General features: G+C 49.4%; 1 protein-coding gene and 1 long non-coding RNA gene across 2 annotated transcripts in view; one reads left to right on the top strand and one right to left on the bottom strand.

Moving 5' to 3' along the window:
- ABTB2 (ankyrin repeat and BTB domain containing 2) overlaps positions 1-22,096 on the top strand; it is a 174,750-nt gene that overhangs the window by 67,816 nt on the left and 84,838 nt on the right. The gene's annotated exons all lie outside the window — the stretch shown is intronic.
- On the bottom strand, positions 6,010-9,502 carry LOC109492086. The gene is made up of 2 exons (XR_002145813.3): positions 8,007-9,502; positions 6,010-7,312 (listed from the first exon to the last, which is right to left on the bottom strand). It is a non-coding gene; the product is annotated as an uncharacterized LOC109492086 (long non-coding RNA).

Raw genomic sequence — 22,096 nt, 5'->3', positions numbered from 1 at the left:
GTAGGATTGGAGCGCCTGGGTGGCTCAGTCAGTTGAGCATCAGACTTCGGCTCAGGTCATGATCTTGCAGTTTGTGAGTTCGAGCCCCGCGTCCAGCTCTGTGCTGACAGCTCGGGAGCCTGGAGCCTGCTTCGGATTCTGTGTCTCCCTCTCTCTCTGCCCCTCCCCCACTCACACTGTTTCTGTTTCTCTCTCTCAAAAAAATAAAATAAATATTAAAAATTTTTTAAATAAAAGAAAATGGCAGGATTTTAATTCCAAGTATTTTTAAGTATTTGGCAAAAAAAAAAAAAAAGTACTGGGTAACTTTTTTGTAGCCACTTTTAGATTTGATCATAAAATACTCAATGTCTTACCAACCCACTGTCACATGACCCTCCAGAAGATGCCTCTGTCGGGGGTAAGACTTGAACTTGAGTAGTAGAGGTAAAATTTAAAATTTTGGAGATGCCCTTTATGAGACCCGGGATTAACTGGGGTTGTGCTTTCAAGCAGTTCCCTTTTAAGCCCTTAAACACACATTCTCAGCCAATCGAGCATCTCCTGAGCCAGCCCTGATCTAGTTGTTACAGCTAGGTCAAATAGTATTAGATTCAAGCAGTATGAAAGATCGAAGGTGATAGATTCATCCTGAAACATATTATTTATATACTTTGTGTCTTTGGGGATAGCACTAATCCACAAAACTGCCTAGCAGCAGAATTTGCTTTGACAAGAATCGTTTGAGAATGTGTGTCCTCACAACGCTGCACCGTGGGAATCGGGATGCATTACCAGACCCCCACGAGCCTCACTGCTCACTTCCTTAGACTGTTCTCATAAGGAATGGGAACGCGGAGTATCAGATCCCCCTTATCCTGGATTTGAGAGTTCGCTAGGTCACTCCTGAAACCTCTGTGCCAACCAAGCCAGAAACAATGGGTCCTCTGCAAGCTTTTGTTTATTATTACAGCCCTCGGACTGTACATCCCACTCACCCCTTTGCTCCTGTGGCTGGTCAAGCTAATTTGATTTGACATCCTGGCATTTGAGATTTGTCAAGTGTTGTAACCCTAAGCGGTACTAATGTTGAAAACCATACTTGAAATTTATATAATCCAGATGTGTATGCCAATAAGGCAGATGAAATGGCAGGCTTGGGCCGTGGAGTGTGTGTGTGTGTGTGTGTGTGTGTGTGTGTGTGTGTGTGTGTGTAGGAATCCTATCGCCCTATATTCTTTCCACATGGAATATATAGCCAAGAAGGATTTTATGTATTAATATTTTCCCTTAAGAATAGTAACTGGAATATGAAATATAGCTGTAAGTAAGTACCAGCGTTGGTTTTATTTGCAGCCAAGAATAACTGATTAAGTTTTGGGGAGCAGGAAGGTCTATTTTAAATGCTTTTTAAAACTTTTAAATTGGTCAGGACCCTTCAGCAGTGTGGTCTGGGGAATTGTCAGTCACACCAAGTCAGGATTTTTGACGTGGCTCTCTTTGACGTCGAATTTTTTTCCCTCCTATGTGGACATGTCATTCTTCCCACGCGAGAGCTTTCGCTGTGATCCAGAAGTCCCCCCTCTGAGGCCGAGGCCTCGACCCCTGAGTTGTTTCTCCACAGCCCTCCCGCACTGGCACGGCCCAAATGCCACTTGTGTTTTCTGTAAGCTCAACACGCAGCTGGATTAAATACGAAAACATCTCTGCTCAAGTATTTGATAGTGACCCTCCTTTGAGGACTGGAGCGTCTCCTCTCTCCCCCCGGCCAGCGGTGTCCCCCTGTGATACCTCTGGCGGGACAGTGCCTCACCTTCTCCGGCCGTTGCTTCGCTCGCCTGTGAAGAAGACCACAGCTGACCCGATAGGAGCAGCGCATGTGGCTCCCCCAACAGGGAATTCCGGGGTTGCAGGTTTTGGTGTTCTCGACATGAAAGGGTGGCGGCACGTATTATTATTCCTTAGCATATGCTGCGCATAATTAACAACCATCCTTAACTAGACCCGTCAGCCCAGGGAAAACTGGCCATACCAGCTTAGTGACAGCCAACGAGAAATGATATGAAAAGGAGGCACAGAGCTGGGACCCACAGATGTGGGGGTGACTTCTGGACTTCGGAGCTGCAGTTGGTACCTGTGTCCTCCACAGCTATTTCTAGACCGGAAGTCAAAGATCATGTTGCTGTTTTAGCCCCTTCTTAGGGCAGAACCGAAGGAAAACGGCCAATATTCAGGGGAAGCTTGTGGCAAGCCATGGTCCCCACGGTTTCCCCTTAACTAAACGGCTCTGGAGAAAGTCGAGTGTGTGCTGTTTCCACAGCAGGCAGGATGGAATGTTTTTTTGGGGGGGTGGGGGGGTCGGGCGGGTGTCCACCAGCTTTCCATCTGCCATAGGTTACAGCCCTGACTCCAAGAGGGCGAGGCGGACCACGCCTGCAAGTCTGACGCTCCTTAGCGGAGCCTTAGCCTGTGGGTTCCGGCCCTGTTCCGACTCAGGTCTTGAGTAAGGAATGCTGTCATGGATCCAAGCTAAATAGATTCCAAATGATGGAATCTGATTTTCCGGTTGGGTTTTGAGGTGAGGGCATCAGCGTGTGGCGTATTCGGCCCCCACGGTTTGTTTAGTTCGCTGACGCTCAAGGCTCAGGCAGTGGAATGAGGGATCTCGAGCCGGCCTGGCCCGCATGTTGCTCAGGTGACTCATCACCGCCTGGAGATGTCCGTCCCCTCTGTGAGGCTCAGCAGCCCCAGGACTGGGGCCCCAGGCAGGAGTCAGACGGTCAAGGCCGCTGGTCCAGTTCTCCCTGCTGACGTCATCCCCCCACATTGTCTGGAATGACTCGCAGCCTCTGACTGAGGACGAGAGCAGGCTGGAAGTGGGAAAGCAGGAGATGTTTCCAGGGCCGTAATGCACCCGGGATTTTCAAGGTGCGTTTGCCCAGTATCGTGCCAGGGCGAGCCAATGCGGCCTGACCCATGTATCTAGTAGGATCCCATTTCAGTGGGGTTCTGCAACTCCACTGGTCTGACCTTTTACCTTCCAAATGAAACACAGTGAGACCTGCTAGACCAAAAAAAAAAAAAAAAAAAAAAATAGCCAGAAAATAAAACAAACAAAAACCTGTCTTTTATTTTTAATGTTATCCAGCTGACATGTGCTAGGTTTTGTTGATATAAAGAAGCCATTCCAATCCACTACCTAATGCAGGGATGCATAAGACCATACTAGAAGGGCTGCAACCAGAACGGAGCCAACCACATGTGTCACGACATTAATAAAGAACAAAATGAGAGCCCAGCCTACAGGGACTGTGGTCGTGGGGCAGGGACTGCAGCCTGGCGGCTAAGAGCCCCAGTGTGGGAGTGCCTGAGCCTGGGTTCAAATCCTGGCTCTGCGGCTTATTAGCAGTGACGACCTCTCCCACTTTCTATTCTTTTGCTGTAGGATGGGGTGGTGTTACCACATCTTAAAGTTGGTCTGACAATTGAGTTTGTCTAAGACAAAGTAAGTGCTTAATACGTGGTACCTGTTAGCACAATGATTGTTATCCCTTCTCCCATAGCAACAGCCTGTTTTGGGGGGTGATGCCCTCCATGCAGCTAGCTGCCGGTGTCTGATTTCCTTCCTCTTAGCTACATCGTTGCTCCGACGCTGCTGCATAAGGGGATGCGCGGTCTTAGGAACTCTGAAGCCAGACTTCATTGGTTCTTCTCCCATGGGCCCATCGTGACGATGGGTTCCTTTTGCATCCACCTCCTCTGAGGTTTGCTAATTTTGCTCCGCCGGGAAGTCCATCCAGGAGGCCACCATTCAGATGGATGGAGGAGTCTTTCAGAGAAAGCATGAGCGTTCTGGGATACTGTTATCTGGTGGTCAAGCGCTGGCCTATGTGAGGGAGTGAGGCCAGCAGAGCCAGCCAGCTAGCTCTGCCCCTGTTCTTCCAAAACAGCAAGGTTCCACAACAGAGGCCCCGAGCCTTCCAAAAGCAGGCTCAAGCCTAGACTGTCTGAGTTTCCTTCAGAGTGCAACAAGAGTTTATTCCAAAACAAAACAGCAACAAAAGTGGATGCCTGGTATTTCCTTGGCTCACTTCTGTAAAGCATCCTGACCAAAGGAGAAGAGAGGTCTGAGCTCCATGACAGATAGAGTCAGCCTGAAATTATTCTCTCCTCTCTCTTCCTGGCTCCCAGGAAGAATAAAAACTGTGAACATAATAATAGCTAAAATTCATGGAGTGTTTTCTTGAGTGCATACCTAGGACTATTTAAGCACTTTACACGTATTAAATTATTCAATCCTAATAGTCCTGCCGGAGAAGTTCTATTATTGTTGTCCCCCTTTTACAGATAAGGGACTAGGGCACAGAGCAGTTAAGTACCTTGCTGAAGCTCCCACAGCCGGTAATGGGTTGTAGAACCCAGACAGCCTGGAATTAGAAGCTGCACACTTTACCATGGCTCTGTACTGCCTCTCATGATAGTTATAAATTATAAAATGGTTTTAATCCTAAAAATACACCACAGGGGCACCTCGGTGGCTCAGTCAGGTAAGCATCCAACTTCGGCTTAGGTCCTGATCTCACCAACTGTGAGTTCGAGCCCCGGGTTGGGCTCTGTGTTGACAGCTCGGAACCGGGAACCTGCTTTAGGTTCTATGTCTTCCTCTCTCTCTGTCCTTCCCCCGCTTGTCTCCCTCTGTCTGTCTCTCTCAAAAATAAATAAACATTAGGGGCGCCTGGGTGGCTCAGTTGGTTGAGCGTCTGACTTCGGCTCAGGTCATGATCTCACGGTTCGTGGGTTTGAGCCCCGCGTCGGGCTCTGTGCTGACAGCTCAGAGCCTGGAGCCTGCTTCGGATTCTGTGTCTTCCTCTCTCTGTCTCTGCCCTTCCCCTGCTCACACTCTGTCAATCTCTCTCTCAAAAAATTAATAAACATTAAAAAAAATTTAAAAATAAACATTAAAAAAATAAAAATAAACCACAGGCACATGTGATAAAATGGCATAGAACTATACCTACGCATTATTCCAATGTCCATTTCCTAGTTTTGCTGTCATACTATATAGTTATATAAGATGTAACCATCTACAGGAATTGGGTGAAGGATACACAGGACCTTTCTGTACAGTTTTTGCTGCTTCCTTTGAATCTATAAGTATTTCAAAATTAAAGGTTCCAACAAACAAACAAACCACTGCCAACATTGTATTGAATTCTGATTGTATGCCAAGCACTGTGCTAAGCACTTTACAGTCACTATTTTATTTCATCCTCCCAGCAACCCAAGGAGGTGAGGGTGCCCTACCACCTTCAGTTCCAGGGACACCTGGGTGGCTCAGTTGGTTGAGCATCTGACTCTTGATTTTGGCTCAGGTTGTGATCCCAGGGTCATAGGGTCAGGATCTACACTGAGTGTGGAGCCTGCTTAAGATTCATATTCTCTCTCTCTCTCTCTCTCTCTCTCCCCCCCCCCCTTGGCCCCTTTCCCCCACTCACACTCTCTCTCTCCGTAAAATAAAAAATTCAAAAAAAAAAAAAAAGCCGAACACCTTCAGTTACAGATGAGGGAACAGTCATATAAAGTCAACGGGAAGTCGTGAGGCCACTGGGTCTTCCTGACTCCAGAGCATGAATTCAGAATGCATCTTTGGAAGTAGGAAGATTTAGAAGGCATGTAATATGGGAACTGACTCTGTGTCAGGTTCCACTCAAGCTCCCCAGGTGACAGGCTCCTTGAAGCAGCCCCTGGCCCTTGTTCAGTCCACGGCAGACCCAAGAAGGAACTGAACCAGTCAACTGCCATCATTTCTTTGCCTTCCCCACTGCTCCTCTTGGTAGCTCCCTTCCTTAAAGGACATGCTTGAAGGCCACAAGCTCGGTGGCCCTTGGAGGAGTGTCCTCGGGGCCGTACTGCAAGTGTTTCTCACATCCCAGTGAAAGAGTGGAGTTTGGGGTCAGACCTGCGTTCAAATCCTAGCTTGACTTCTCATCATATTTTTTATCTTAAGGAAGTTGCTTAAACTGCTAGAGCTGGTTTTAAAAGTTTTGTTTTATCTGTACAAGGGGGATAATAACAGTGCCTCCTGGTTTTATTACAAACATCAAGTGGGATAAAGCACCTGGTGCATGGATGTTCCATAAGTGCTGATTTCCCCGTGCTGGCTCAGCAAACATTGAGGCCTGCTGGGTACCACACACAGTATTGCATTAGCCGGTCGAATCCTCTGCTGAGCTTTGGCACAGAGGATGCCAGGGTTTCAAGGACGAGCACAACATGGTTCTCCATCAAGGAGCATATAATGGGTCATGGTGCAAAAGGCAAGTTATAAGTATTTACGGGGTGTAAACTGGGAGCAGGGGTACCCACTGAGCCTAGGGCTCCTTCCTCTGGATCCAGAGTCTGACTGTTGGGCCCAAGCCAGGCACCTCGCTGGGATTCAAGGACACTGTTGAGATTTGGAGGAGAGAACATTATCAATCACCATGCTGGATGGCATCAGTGATTATCATCTTCATTTCCATCAAAGGTGTCTTGTGACAGGATACCATCAAGTTCAATTTAGTCTGAATAGGGACATGGCAAGGACTTATTTTCTATTTCTGCCCCAGGCTGAACCTGTCTTGAATAATACAGTGTTCATCTACTTCCAAACACCAAGCCTTTTTTTTCCCCTCTTGTACTGCTCTATTCAGGGTCATGTGGCTGCTTGTTTCCTTGTCTCCTCTCCAAAAACCCACCCACCCACACCTCTGGCTGCCATAATGAGTGTTTTCAGGAAAGAGAGTCAACTCTGTATACTACAAGGTGGTATCACCTGCCTAAAGTTTAGAGACAGGCTTCAGGGCCAAGGCTTCACACAGTGACCTGTGGGTATCTTTGGACCTGTTACTTCTTTAAAACAAAATTCTTTTGCTATCATTTAAAATTCAGGGATTTCCTGATCTGGCAACAGTTGGCTAAAGCTGAGTAGCATCTGCCCCCTTTAGATGCAGCAGATGTTCTCCAATTTGCTATAGGCCTCCACCCCCCACCCCAAACTTCATTCATTCATCTTGCATGCCTGACGCCATAAGCATCTTGTTGTCAACTCCTGACATAGATGAAGAAAGAACACTGTCTTCAAAGGTGTAGCCGATTAGATGCATCAGGAGCTAATTGGTTGGGCCCCAGACTCTGTTCCTTACTGTGCGTGGGTGCAGCAGGTGCAGTGAGAACTGCTCAACGTCCATCTTTCTCTGAGGTCAGCGTTACACCTGGTCTTCTTGGTCAGGAAGCTGGGATTCTAGAGGAGAGTTCTCCGCTCTGCACCAACACCCCAGTTGTGGCAGAATTCCTTAAAAAGTGAGCGGGAAGATGACAAATGCTGAGTCAGGGAGTGGTGGACGCAATAGGTACATCTGTGGCGGGTAGCTGGCTTGGAGTCCATTTGGGTGATGTGGAGTATTAGCTGGGGTGCCAGACAAGGAGTCAGAAGACGTACATTTCAGTCTGGCTTTACCACTCGCTAACCAAGCATTGGACTTAATGGAGTCTCTGTTTTCTCATCTGTAAGATGGGGATAATGTCTAGTGTGCCACCAGTAAGGTGGATAAGAGGATCAGGTTCCATGATCCTCTGAAAACATGCTATGAAGTGTAAAGTTGTATTGAAGAACCAGGTCGTAGGACAGCAGTAGTGTGCTGCGGGAGAACACGCAACTTCTGATGTCTGGCAGCGTGAAGGTCAGGGGTCGGCAAGCTGAGGCCATGGGATGCATCCTGCCCCCTAAGAATGTTTTTTACGTTCGAAACGGTTGAAAAGCCATAAAAGGCAAATAACGTTTAATGGTGCATACAATCTCTATGGAGTTCAGATTTCGGTGTCTGTAAAGTTTCATTAGAACACAGCCACGCCCATTTGTTTATGTATTGCCTATGGCTGCTTTCACGACATAATGACAAAGTTGGGTAGTTGTGACAGAGACCAGATGGCCCCCAAAGCATAAAATATTTACTATCTGAAACTTTGACCGTAAAAACTTAACCAACCTCTAGGGAAGAACATGGAAGGATAGGGACTCAGTCCCCCGCTTCTTTCTTCTTCGTTTCTTCTATCATCCAGACTTAGGTGCTGTTGCAAATAGGTGGCCCAAGGAGTGTTGTACAAAACCATACAAGCACATCCTCTGTGGCCCACAGCAAATCTGCCCTTCCTGACAAAGCCAAGAATTTCTCTCAGTTTAACTGCCGCTGGAGCAATGCTCCGTCCCGCGGGCTCTAGCTAGGGGCACTTCCTGATGAAAACCACAGCATTTTTCATAAAACCAATCCCCCTTTTAGGAAAAACCGCAAGAGAAGAAGCTGTTCCTGTCACCGTGGGCACTTCTCCAGCATATTAACCACCGAACGGGCCTGGTGGGCAGTTTCCTCCCCTCAGCCACAGATTGACAGGAGGCACAGAGGGCAGCCACCACTCCGATAAGCCTGCAAGTGTGTCACGGCCGAGCTGTGTCCTCCAAAAGACGTGTTGAAATTCTAGCCCCCGGTACCTCAGGATGTGACGTTATTGGGAAACAGGGTGGCTGCTGATGTAATTAGTCAAGTGGGCCAAGGTCCTAATAGAGTAGGGTGGGCCTCTAGTCCAACAGGAGCAGCATCCCTCTCAGAAGAAGGAAGTTTGAACACGGAGCACCATGTGACAGCGGAGGCCGAGATTGGAGGGCCTCGTCTCTAGGCCAAGGAGTGCCAAGGATTGGCAGCCACTACTGGAGAGAAGAAGAGAGGATTCTACCCGGAGAAAGGGCGGCCCTGCTCACACCTTGATCTCGGGCCTGCAGTCTCCGGAAGTGTAAGATAATACACTTCTGTTCTTTGAAGCCGCCCCGTCTGTGGCATCTTGTTACAGCGGCCCTAGGAAACCATCGGGGCAGCTCGCCCGCCCTGGGGCAGCCTTCCGGTGCCCTTCAAGGCGCTTGGTGGTAACCCTGTTCCGCGGATGAGGCGCGGGAGGCTTCAGGGAGCCGCCCGAGGTTTGGGCCGGTGGCGGAGCAGGACTCCAGCCCAGGCCTTCCGGTTCCGGGCTGCCGCGGTGGGTTGTCTGGGGAACGGCGTTCCGCAGCTGGCGTGCGGCGTCCCCCCGGGCAGGGCGTGATGGCGCCTCCGCCTCTTGTTCCTCGTTCCAGAAGCAGCGTAGAGTATCTCTCTGCTGTGGTCGTGTGAACTTGTTTGCTTGAGCTCTCACGTGTGCAAGAGGAAAATTCAGTCAGTCACTTTTTTTAAAAAATGGGGTTGGGGGGCATGTTTTTCAGACAGCCGTGTATCATTTACAATTGTGAGGTCATGGGAGAGGAGTAAACTCAATTTTCTTAGCCATCTTACAGCGCCTCTGAAGAGTGTGCCTAAGAGATCCTTGGGGAGATACCCCAAATAAAAACCCCAGCACGGAAGGTGATTTAACCAGCGGAGTCTCCAGTGGCCTCCTGGAAAGCATAAGAACATCGATACTTCCTTCTTAGGTAGCATCCGGTTGCCCAAGCTCCTGGGTAACAAACAAGTGACATCAGCACCAACAGCTTGTGAGATGCTGTGCTTCTCTGCACCGAGGCAATTCCTATAACGCTCCCAGCTCACAGACTTGTGAAGAAACTTGGGTTGCAAGTGAAATTGTTACCAATGGAAGTCTGGCACCTTAAGATTGTTTTGTTCTTTATTATGAATATTTTCGAACATACAGACAAGTGGAAAGAGTTGTGTGAAGAACTCCGACATACCCATTCCCCAGACTCAGCAGTTACTGTGATTCTGCCCCATTCGCCTGTGTTTGGCCTTGTGTTTGTTTTAGTATTTGAAAGCGTCATCCCATCCCGTGCATCATTTTATCCCTTCCTGCTGTAATACGCATCTCTAAAAAAAAAAAAAAAAAAAAAAAAAAAAAAATGTTGCTTTTCTTACAACCACAAAATCGTTCCTGTGCCTCTGCACATTCACAGTGGTTCTTTTGGTGTGAGTGCTACCCAGTTTGTGTTCAGAGCTCACAGCTCAGGCTTTCTAACTGCATGGATGGAAATGTAGGCTGTGGGAGACAGAGTAAGGCCGCTGGGATTGGGATCCAGGAAAGAGAATTTAAGGCAGTCCTCTGGGACTGTCAGCAAGACTGAGCTCAAATGGGGTGTTCTTGGCCAGGGACGCGGTGACCCAGGTTCCTTGGTGGAATTCTGCCAGCATTGGCTGGCGGTCCTGAGGGCCCGAGAGTTGGATGGCCAGCCTCGGCTTTGGAGGACTCAGCGTTCGTGACATATGGCTGGCGGCGCCCCGATGTGCTCTTCTGCTTGCTGCCAGTAAAGAGAATTGTTTCTTTCTCTGAGCAGTGTTCATTTACATGGGGAGAACTCCCCTCTCCTGCCCCCCCCCATACACATACACACACACACGGGGAGCGGGGGAAGGTTTTTTGGAGTCTGTTTTTAGTGGGCTCACTCAAAAGGAGCTTTATGTTTATTTTTTGAGTGGCTCTCTGGCCTGTTGTGTCCGTTTATCATGCCTCACCACCAGCCCTCCCCCGTCTCTCTACTCTGCAAACCTCAACTTCATCAAACTGTTCCTAACGACTACCACATGTCCACAGAGGGCGCAGGGGGCAGGGGAGGTGGGAGCTGGGAAATGAAGGAATCCTCCGGGGAGCACAGTAGCATATTAAAATTCAATGGCTTAGTCATCAGAGTCTTCAGCCCAAGCACTGAAGAAAAATAAATGAATATTCTGTAACAGTCTTGCGGATCTCGGAGGAAGGGGGTGGCAGGGGGAGGGAGGGACGCAGAGGTTGTGGTTTTTAGATAGAGGAGTTCATGCTGTAGAGAACAATTAGGGCCTTTGCTCAGAAATAACAAGACACACTACTGTTTTCCTGCTTGATAGGAGGAGCACACGGTGTCAGCTAGAAGGGAACACTCCAGTAGGCTAGGTCAAGCTCCCAGATGAGGAAATGGGGCTCAGGCAGGGATGTGACGTCCTTCAGAGTTGTATGATGAATTCATGGTAGAGGTGGGTGGGACTCCATCCCAGGCCTCAGCACCTCCTGATCAGTGCTCTCTCCTCCTTGCTCAAAAAAAGGGCATTTTCCTTTTGCTGCTAGGTCTGCTTGGAGACCTTGGAGACTTTGTAGACTGTAGAAATGCTGGTGCAGCCTTTCCCCAGACCCCTCCTCTTTCTGCTAGAGAGGAGAGCGGAAAGTGAATGTGTGGGCCGTTTATACTGCTCAGGTTTTAAGGACTGTAAAAGACCTGCCTCTGAAACCGGTTGCATCGGCTTCTGTTCCTTCCTTTATCCCTACGTCTCCGTTCAGAAGGATAGGCCTGATTGCCCTTTGCTTTGTCCTTAGATAAAGCAACTGAGTCATAAGAAAGTAAGTGCTTTCACTTTGGTGGAGTGCTGAGTTATCTGTGGAAGAAGCTGGCTCTGCAATGTGTATCTCCTCATTTGTGACCTTTTGCGCTGGATTACAGTCCCCCGCTTCTGGTGACGAAGGACGTGGAAAGATGGAAGGATTATGAAATCTCAGGCTAGAAGAACATTTACAGGAAAGCAAAGCCAAGCACCTTATTCTAGGGATGAAGGAACCCGGGCAAGAGTCCTGGGACACACTTCCAGCAGTTCCGTGTCCCAAAGGGCCAGTCCATGACATCCACCACCGGTCCTATTCAGGGAGAGCGTGGTAGCTGGCTGTTCGCTTTGAGGCTCTGTTTGGTTTCTTTGATCAGCATCAGGTGGAAAACCAAAAGAGGCAGAAAAAGTGACCAACCCAACTAACCGTTGGCAGTGAAATGTCAAACAAGATGATTTTCTGAACGAGTTTGAAAGATCTCCCCTAGAGCAGCTGGGCAAAATCCCATAGATTAGGGTCATTGAGTGTGATTTCCAAGGGCACCAGTCCACTAGCTTCACCAGCATAATGCAGAGATGTATCCAGACCTCGGATCTTGCCTCTTCCTGTCCACAGTCCTGGGGAAAGAGCCCTGGTCCACGTGTGCTCCTGACGTGCTACCATTTAATCATGGAGGTGGCATAAATGGAAGTTCTTGTTTCACAGAGGAAGAAATCAAGACTGAGACAGCCAAAAAAAAAAAAAAAAAAAAAAAAATGTACCGTGGGAGAGTCCAGGTTAGAATCCTAGCCTGTGGCTCCGTGCCCACTGTGCTCCCCATCCAGTGCTCCTCTCCAAGCTGCTGCTAAAAGATCAGGAGGGCTTGGAGACCTTTCTGACGGGGCTGATACTCCCTTTTGGTCCCGCTGGAGAAGACAGGTAAGGCCTAGGTGCTTCCCTCAGAAGATGGTGGAAACTTTCTCTGCCAGACCATTGATCTTATAGAGCAAAGCCAGTCAAAAGGCAGATTCCATAAAGATGTCAGTGAGGAAAGCACAGCACCCCCACGAGCCCCTTGTTAGCAGGGGCTTTCATATTCTCCCTTCCAAGTCCCCAGCAGTTGTCAGCAGGAGGGCAGGGGTGGAGCAGGGTGGTGGTATTGTGTGTGTCCCACCTGCCTCTACTTTCTGAGCATGCTCTTGCACTTTGGACTTGGAGGAAAGAGCTCCTGGGGGGCAGGTCTGGGCTCCTGGTCTTTGTTTCCCCATTGGGCCTGGCTGTGAGCTCTGTCCAGAGCAGAGCTCATTATCTCCTGGTGGATGACGGGAGTACGCCAGACCCGTACAGGTGCGTTCTGCATCTGCCTGCTGTTGTAGCCTCTCTCAGAACTGGTCAGCCATCTGTATGAGAGGCTCGAGAAAGAGCTCCTTTGGTTACCTGGGCCCATCACGGGTGACAGTAAAAGTAAAGCAAGAGCAGACCTGCCGTTTATAAGCGTGGGGGTAGAGGTGAGGACTCTGTCCCCAGAGATGTGCTAATTAAAAGCTGCGAACCTGCAAAAGAACTTAGGGTTGAAACCCCACCTCCCCTCCACATCCACCCTGCTCCATCCTGATGATTGCTTTTGTTGCCAGAGAAGCCTTCTACTCCCCCCACTGAGCCTTTATTAAGGAATTTCTAGCCAGAGCCCAAAGCTCGGGAAAGTGAAGGATGCGCCTGGCTCCCGTGCAGACACTTGTGCACATGGCCCCCTGCACATGAGCCCAAGCACACGCTGGCTTCCTTCTGTGGCCCCTCGTTCATCACAAGCAGCATTTCTCAAGAGATGAACCCGTAGCCTGTCACAGCTTCCACAGGCCCAGAGTGCGTAATGAAAGCCAGAGCCGCCCTCGAAGCACTCCTGATGCTGAACCAGTGCCCAGAGCTGTTTCTCCCCCAGCCCTGGGCTGCAAGTGAGCTCCGTTCAAAACAAAGCTGGGGCGCATTATCTCCTTGGCCGTTTTGTCCCCGTGGCTGCCTTGTTAGTCCCCTGCAGGCCCTCTGAGTGCCGTATTGGGCCCTGTTTCCCCTGTCCAATACTCAGGGCCCTTGAGAAGCTAAAGAGATAGAGTGTAGGCAACACCAGGTGGAGGGCAGTGCTGGGTAGCAGCCCCCGCCCCGGCTGTGGCGGGTTCACAGGTGAAAACCACCCGTGAAAGCCGGCAGGAAGGAGCATGGCGTTGGTCTGGCAAGCCCTTGCGGAGGCCCTTGAGAAAACAGTATCGCATTATTGTCACCATTAATAATGGCCCTTTATTTGAGCCTTGCTAGGACAATGCTCCAAACAAAGCTGAGAGGAAGAAACAGTCCCTGCCGTGGGGCCTTGTAATTTATCAAGGCTAATGGAGGAAGAAAAATCACTGGAGAGGGGTTGTGGGGGGTGTGCCGGGGATAGATTTTATAGTTGCCGGAGGTATAATCAGAAGATGCCCACCGCCTCCCTGGGCCTCCTGTTTGCTTTGTTTGTTGCAAGCACCGTATCTCCAACCCTACCTTTGTCTTGTCTCTTCCACCGGGTCTGGGCCCCTTCGAAGGCTCTGAACAGAGCGAGAATAAAGTCAGGCTGACCGAGGTCTAGGTCTTGGCTGTGACACAGCAGTGTGACGTTGGGCAGCTTCCCTTATTTCTGAGCCTCGGGTCCCTCATCTGCAGGGAGCCCTCGGCTCAGTGCTCGAGGGAGGACAAGCCCCTTGCGCGGCTCAAGGAGTAACAGCCGCCAAAAACAGGTGGCGAGAGCACTGACGGAAAAGGACTTGCCACAAGTGTTTCCACGCTACTCAGAAGCTACAGATGCTGCACTTGGCCCTGACCGGTGCCGCCGCGTACTGTGAACCTACTGTGTGCCCAGCGCAGAGCCTGCCACGTTTCTGGACCGTTTACTTCTCCACGAAAGCGAGGTCACGAGGACGGCTGTCCTCATGCCTTTTCCGATGCAGATGGGAGTCTGCGTCGTCTTCTCGTCTTCTCGTTGGGTGCCAGGCTCACCGTCCCAGGGGTGTGGTGGTATTCGGGGCTGGAAGGGTCCGTGAAAAGCAGAGCCCGCCCTGCCAAGTCGGAAGTTGCGCTGGCCTCCAGGAAGGCAGGCAGCCAGTAGCTGCAGCTGTGTTATAAGAAGCCTGACTTAATTTGGGGGGTGGTACAGACAGCACTGTGTGGTGTTTGTTAAAAGCCAGAAGAATGCAGCTTATTCACCAGTCTGTGAAAATGGCTCTGTCTCGGGTGGGGGAAGCCAGAGGAGAATGTGTGATAGCATTTTAAAAGAGTGAAAATGCTGATAATTATAAATTTATCCTACTGCCCATTATGCATGAGGTCTAAGTGGATTAACTCATTACGGCTCCATCAGCCTCAGGTTTCCTGAGGCCTCCTTTCTTGCAGGGTTTATAATCTTATTCTGACCTCTCTGTTAATCTGTAAAATGGGAATCTAATCATTCTCAATAACCATTGTCCTTCAAAGCCCCCTTATCACCACCTTGGTTTCTTGGAAATAAAAATCCGGCAGGAAAAAAAAAAAAAGTACATTCTTCCCACAATGCAATTGGTATAAACCCAAACAGGTTGGCGGACGGGGGGAGGATTTTTTGTAAGTTAAATCTTCTTTCAAATGCATGAGAAAAACAGGCTGCTTACTGGAATCGTACGGAAATCGTTTTGTAGAGCAAAGAGGTACCTGCATCTTTATCTCGGGTCAGTCTGGGTTTTTCACATCCACAGCTGTTGCGCTGTACGTTCTGGCAGCGTTTCCCGTCTTCACATTAACTTCTAGCTTTCCTCCAGAAGATCTTTCGGGTTATTGAACCTGTGTGAGAGAGACTGAGACAGAAGATGTATGAAGTATCACTGAAATGTAAGGGTGCTCCGAGGGGCGCCCGGGTGGCTCAGTCGGCTGAGTGTCCGGCTCCCGCCCAGGTCATGATCTCGTGGTTGGGGGGTTCGAGCCCCATGTCGGGCTCTCCGCGGACAGCTCGCAGCCTGAAGCCTGCCTGCCTCAGATTGTGTCTCCCTCTCTCTCTCTGCCCTTCCCCCACCCGTGCTCTGTCTCTCTCTCTTTTTCTCTCTCTCAAAAATAAACATTAAAAAAAATAATAATAAAACAAAAAAAGCAATGAAAGGATGGTCTGAGTCCACACAGGATAGGAAAAGGCATTTGGGACAAATGTGGCTTGTGGAGTAGGAAAGAAGGAAAGCTAGAGTCGAAATTGAGAGCCTCAGTGTCCCCTCAGCTCTGCCTTCACCTTTTGTGCGGCCGCGGACAGGACACTTGGTCTGCGTGGGTGTCAGTTTTAATGTCTGTAAAATGTGGGGTTAGAGTGGTTAGGAAAACCCGAGAAATAAGTAGCTGCCGCGGAATTCTTCCAGGGAGGACGTGCGGGGCCAGGGGTCCATTTGGAAAAACTGTTAGTCCCCTGTTACCAGTGCAGAGGTGGCCCTAGAGAGGCATAGGAGGGTTTCGGACAGCGTTCTTGGGGGAGGCACTTGGTCTGGGGATTCTCCTGCCTCCTCACAACGGCCCCGGAACTGCGGTGTGTGTCTCCGTGTCCTCTTGGGAGGCCCCTGGTTGAATTGTGCCGTGATCAGTAGTTGGGACGTCGCGGATGTATTATTCAGGAGGCGGCACACTGCCCTGCCAGTGCAGGTACTTTCTCGGCTGGGATCAGATGGGTTATTGGATTCGGAAAAGCCTCATTTGGCCTTCGGCTTGTTTCTCCCTGTTCCACTTGACCACGGTCCTCATCAGCTCCCAGGGCCTCGGGGGATTCCACAGGGACGCCTCGAAGTGCCGGATGGTGATTGTAATTCCGTCCACTCTGCACCTGGGCAGGAGTACCATCGAAAGCAATCTCTCCAAAGCCTTACATTTAGCAGAGATCTTTGCTATAGTTGTTGTTGTTGTTGTTGTTGTTGTTGTTCATTTCGGGGAAGCTCTCTGGGGATTCGTTGACTAATGGTTTCCTAGGGGTGCTGAACTTTTGAGGGTGCAGTGCACATGACCCTGTGACCGACCCCACCAGTTCTGAAAAGGCATTGATTGGTGACACTCGAATGTTTAGGAATATAACCAATCAGCATTTTGTAAGGCTCAAGGCCAGAGCCCATCTGCTGAAAGGGATGGAAGGAGACAGAGATACCCCACGGATGCCTAAATGTCAGAAGGCTGAATTTGCACATGCCCAGATGAAAGAAATGTATTTGCTTCTTCCTGGGAAGGACTGGAGCAGAGCTGGGGAGGATTTGACATCCTGCCCTCCCCCCCAAACAGAAATCCGTTCATCTTTTGGAAGTTTCTGTGGTAGTTTTTGCCCATTTCCCAAACTACTTTTAGGGATTTAGGCGTTGCCAGCTGCACATCCTCTCTTATCTCACCCACCTGGTTCCTGCCGTGAAATCACCACACCGAATTCAAACCACGGCTGTACAATCTGACCCTCCCGTTCTCGTTTAGGCTCCAAGGTGGTGCCAGACACAGGGGACCTCACTAGAGAGGACGGCTGGGATAGAGAGACCCGTGAGGCTGTTAGACCCAAATGCTAACCAGCCTGACGCCAATAACAGAAGACAATAGCAGGCACACTGAGGGCTTGGACTTTGCTGAGCCTGTGTTAAACTGTTCGCGCACAGGATAACGTGCACAGCAGTGATGCACGTGTTTACACAACGAGGCATATAAACGTAAAGTCACGTCCCCCCACACATACACATCACAGCCTTCTTAATAAGAACAGACATTTCTGTAGAGCTTTCTCTGCGCTGGGCTCAGTTGTAAGCAATGTGCAAACTCTAGCTCACAACAAGCCTAACTAGGCTATTGTTACTACCATTTTACACACGATACTGAAGCACGGAGGGGCTAAGTAACTTGCCACAGCAACAGAAGGTTGACCTCAGTCTTCTGCTGGGTCATTAACTCCACCTCTCTAAACCCTACCTCTGTAAACCCTTGACAGGTGTATGTTTCTCATCTATGAAACAGGCATGATGGTTCCTCCCTCTGCCTCTCCCTCACTATGAGGATTAAATGCAAAAAAATTAATGATGATAAAGCGGGAAAGAAATTTGTGTTATTCCTTATTCAATGAGCTGTAGGTAATCGATATCCGCTGAAAAGGGGGATGGAGACTTACAAGCCAACATGGCAATCCACAGGGATGCCACGGGACTTCATCTTTAACCTTGAGAGTTTTATAGGACAAAACATGTTGGGGCTTTGAGGGGAGCTCTGTGACCGTGGAGTTTTGGGTGTCATTAGAGCAGTCAGCCTGCAGGCCTTGAAAGGTAGCTGGGGGCACCGCCTCTGTTCAGGTCCTGCCCCTCAGAGGGAGTCTGGGCTGACTGGGGAAAGTGAGGCAGCGTGGCCCACGATTGGTCTGATGTGCTTTGGGGGGATTTGGTGGCTTCAGGTGATCGGTAACCCTCGGGTAGAGAATGTTCCCTCTGGGGTCATGCCTCAGGGCCCAATTTGGCTAGGAGGTGGCTGTTGCTGAGATGGCCGCCTGGGTTTGGGGGCTGGCTGTCCTGGTGTTAAAAGATGTGAGCGTGGCTGAGCTTTTCCTTCTCCGAAAAGAACACGAGTGACTGTCGGAGAGCTTTGCTGGAGACGGTTTGGGGGCCTTTTCATAAACAGTGATTGGGAAGTTTGATTTTATTGTGCTGTCTGGTGTGGTAGCTGCTTGCCTCCTGTGACTAATTGAGTTTACATTTTAATTAATATGAAATAAAATTCAGATTTTATTTCCTCAGGCACATGAGCCGCACACATCAAGCGGCCACAGCCAAAATGTGATTAGTGCACAGATACAGAACATTTTCATCATTATAGAAAGTTCTAGTTGTGGGCTCTTCTAGTCCCAAACTCTTCGTCATCGCTTGGAGTCCCAGAGGGCTCCTGGACACTTAGTTGCTCTGAGTTGCTTTTTACGAAGTATCCGTTCTAACTGCTCTGGTCATTTCTCTTCTCTGATGCCTAAGAACCAGGTCTTCTGAAGGCACCCAGCGCTCTCGGGTTCATTTTCCTTTGAGTTTCTCCCTCCCGTGGAAGGACCCAAGGGTGTCCGTCCACTCTGGAGCAGTTGTCCTCCACACGTGTTCCAAATGAACTCTGCTTATTCAAGTCAGGATTCAGAGGTCAGCCTTAATTTAAGACCTTTCTTCATAAAAAAACCATCTTCCAGGACCAGCTGCTCTCCACGCTAACTCTTGGGGCTCATGTCATGCCTGAGGAATAACAGCTTTCTTGTGTATTTAGAATTTTATTCTGTTAAGGTTGATTTATCTGTTTTGAGAGAGAGAGCTCGTACATGTGCGCAAGTGAGTCAGGGAGGGGCAAAGAGAGAGAGAGAGGAGAGAGAGAATCCCAAGCAGGCTCCATGCTGTCGGCGCGGAGCCCAACATGGGGCTCAGACTCATGAAAGTGAGATCATGACTTGAACCGAAACCTGAGTCGGACGCTTAACCAGTTGAGACACCCAAGCACCCAGAGTATTTGGAATTTTGAAATTTCTTAAATGAGTTGGTATTTAAGCAGCTACGCTACTGAGAAGGCACTTGACTACTTTGAGTGGTCTTGTATCTGAGTGAGCTGTGCTGTGGTAGAGATTCAGAGCAACCCCAGAAACCTGGGGCTGCAGACAGGGCAAATTCTGTCTCATTCTTGCAGCTGCACAACTACGGCATCCCACAAAACAGAGAATTCGCCAGCCAGATGCTTCAAGACGTAATTTTCCTGTTGGATAGCCCGTGGCTCCTAGTACCCTCCCCACTGGAGTCAGTGCACGCACGTGTGTGTGCGTGTGTGTGTGTGTGTGTGTGTGTGCGTGCGTGTTGTGGTAAGACATTGAGAAAATAGACTTCGTGAAACATTTTTCACTTGGGAAGAAAAAAAAAAGGAATTACTGGCGATTTTGCCTCGAGTGTTTGGAACCTGACACCAGCTTAGTTTTCCAACATTGCGCCTCCAAATGTCACCCGTTACAGGTTGCCGACACCAACACCGTGTCTCATTACCGTCTTGATTCTCCCCCCACTCAGCCTCCTTTTCCCAAACAAACCCCTTACATCTCGAAGGTCAGAACCCCGGACAGCTTTTTACACAGCCACCATATGGTGTTTGCTTTAGCATAGATCCACAAATGATGTGTTATTATAGTGGAGGTGCAGAAAATTATATGACAAAACCGGGTTTGTTTCTCTGCTAGAAACCCAAGGCTAAAATACTGCAGTATTCCTTCAAGCCTGACTCAGAAGGCGAAAGGGAGCCTTTCCCAGAATTCGGGGGCATTCACCAGGGACCAGAGGGAAAAAAATAACATTGCACTGGTCACTAGTGGCTGGGCTAGTGGTTTATTTTTCTGTCTGTGTTTTATTAATTCACGTTTTCCATTTGTTCCTCGTGTAATTTATTCCTGCTTCTAGATGTCCCCCTGCCCCCCCACCCAGGAGATTATAAACGGGCTGTAGTATGGGTGTATGATTATAAACTGACTGTAGCGTGGGCATCACAGCTGAGACTCGTCAGTTGGGTTTCACAAAGAAACGGGAATGGGAGTGAGTGTTGGGTGAGTGCCAGGGTGTTTGGCAAGGACTTAATGCCCACCCAGTGGATTATACCATTTTGGCTGAGTGGCAATGTCCTGAGGATTGGATTGGTCCTAAAGGAGATGATCAGGAGTTGGGTTTCACTTACTGAGGCATTGGAATGTCCTTGAGGCCAGTATATGGGATCACAATGTATCATCCCCCCCCCCCCTAATTTTGGCTCCTGGAACAAGATTGGTGGACAAAGTAAAGAATTTATCTAATTTCTGCCTCATTTTCCTCATTTTTAGAAGGGTGACTTGGAACCACTCAGGAGTTTAGAAGGATCTTGAATCCTGACCACCTGTCCCTTTAGTCTGAGGAGAGCATACCCCAGGCTCTCTGGAACCCTCTACCATGTACATTTGTCCCTCTTATTTCTCAGCATGGAGGAGGGGAAGGTGAGAAAGTGATGTATCAGTTGAATGGTGGAGCCAGAGTGGGGCTCAGTCAAGACCGTCTCTCCTGGCCCTAAGGTCAGAGGTCAAGTTTGAGTAGAGGGCATGTGACGGAAATAGTTCGAGTGCTTGGAGTGAAGTGTTCGGTTCAACTTGAGCAAATGTCTGAACTTCAATTTTTTCATCTGTAAAAGGGGTTAATTTTACTTGCCTGAAAATTGAATATGGTACATATGGAAGTACTTTGCACAAAATACGATTTTATGTCTGTGTTGTCCAGGATGATAGCCACTAACCACATGTGGCTGTTTAAATTTAAACTAATTAAAACTAAATGAAAGTAAAAATTTCATTCCTGATATCCATTGCTTTCCTTTAAGCTCTCAGTAGCCACACATGGCTGGTGGCCACCATATTCACCAGTGCCACTGTATACCAGTGTAAGGGTGTAGTTGGTAATAGAAGCTTCTCTTCGTTTTGAGGTCAGAAGGAATGGGGGCTTGGGAGCTTATAGTCATGGGGGGGGGGGAGTTGAGCTTGGGGAATGGGGATTTGATCTAGGCTGTCAGTCACCAGCCATAGGACTTGGGAGGTGACCTCGATTTTCGGAGCCTCAGCTTCCTCATCTGTAGCCTGGAAAACATACCCATTGCTTATAGGGTAGTTGTAAGGGTTTAATGAGATTGTGTCTGCCAAGCAGTCAGCTCAGTACCTGGCATTTCGTGAGTGCTCGTGTGATTTCTTGTTATTTAAGACATGATTTGTTAAGCTGTGGGTGTTATCACTCCACTACGACACCACATGGGAAAATACACATCTACACGGGCCGTGCCCTTATGACCTACCTAAGGTAGGACAGGTGAACTTCACCAAGGGGGTTGGGCGGGGGGGTTGAAGGAGGGAGTGTAGTCATCTTATGCCCAAGGGGGTGATGACCAGACAAGGCAGTTTTGTTCCAAGTGCCCTGAATACCAAGAAGTAGCCCTTCTTTGGGAGATTAAAGAAAGCCGTTAACTCCGTCCAGTGGGTGGGAGAGGGAGGAGGGGCACGGTTCCCAGGCAGGAAGAAGTTGAGATAGACATGGGCTTTCTGCTTCCTCTGTGGCCCCCATTGGAGTCAGTGTGGCTATTTCAGTAAGCCAGGCTGGCTTCTGTGCAGCGGGGCCTGGGCCGGGGCGGTGGCTGTGTCACGGGCGGTGCTCCCAGTCCTTCTGAAGGAAAGGAGTGAAGAATCCCAGGCCTCTGATGTGCTGTGGTGCAAGTGAGGAGATGAGAGACGGTGGCAGTGATGCTTCCGGCCCAGAGGGGGCCGGCGCGTTTGGTTTAGCAGCAGGCAAGCCTGCTGTCATCTGGGAAAAATGCTGAGGAGATAACTGGGGCCAGTCTTCCCCAGTGCAGGGATGGGCATTAGCTGGAAAGTGGGGGAGGGAGCTCAGGGCCAGCACTAATAGGAGGCTCTTCCACTGATGGGCAGCCGTGGAAGCCCCACTTCTCCTGTGGGAGGGATGGAGTCAGCCCTGAGCTGGGTGAAGCTGGAGTCAGCTCCATGGGCTGGGTGATAACCACCTGGAACCAGGCAGGAGAGGACCAGGTGTCCAGGTCTGGTCACCTTATGGCTTCCTGGAGACCCCCCAGCCTCCTCTGGCCCCGCTGGTAGTTTCACTGGCCCTGGCACTAGATGAGGGAGGACTCCTGTGGTTGCAAGTTATAAGAAGCATATTTGAGAATAAGGTAGAAATAGAAAAGGAGAAGGATTTTTGGAAGCAGGCAG

The sequence above is a fragment of the Felis catus genome, chromosome D1, assembly GCF_018350175.1.
Source record: "Felis catus isolate Fca126 chromosome D1, F.catus_Fca126_mat1.0, whole genome shotgun sequence".
Classification (NCBI taxonomy): Eukaryota; Metazoa; Chordata; class Mammalia; order Carnivora; family Felidae; genus Felis; species Felis catus.
This window is presented reverse-complemented; position numbering and strand designations above follow the sequence as displayed.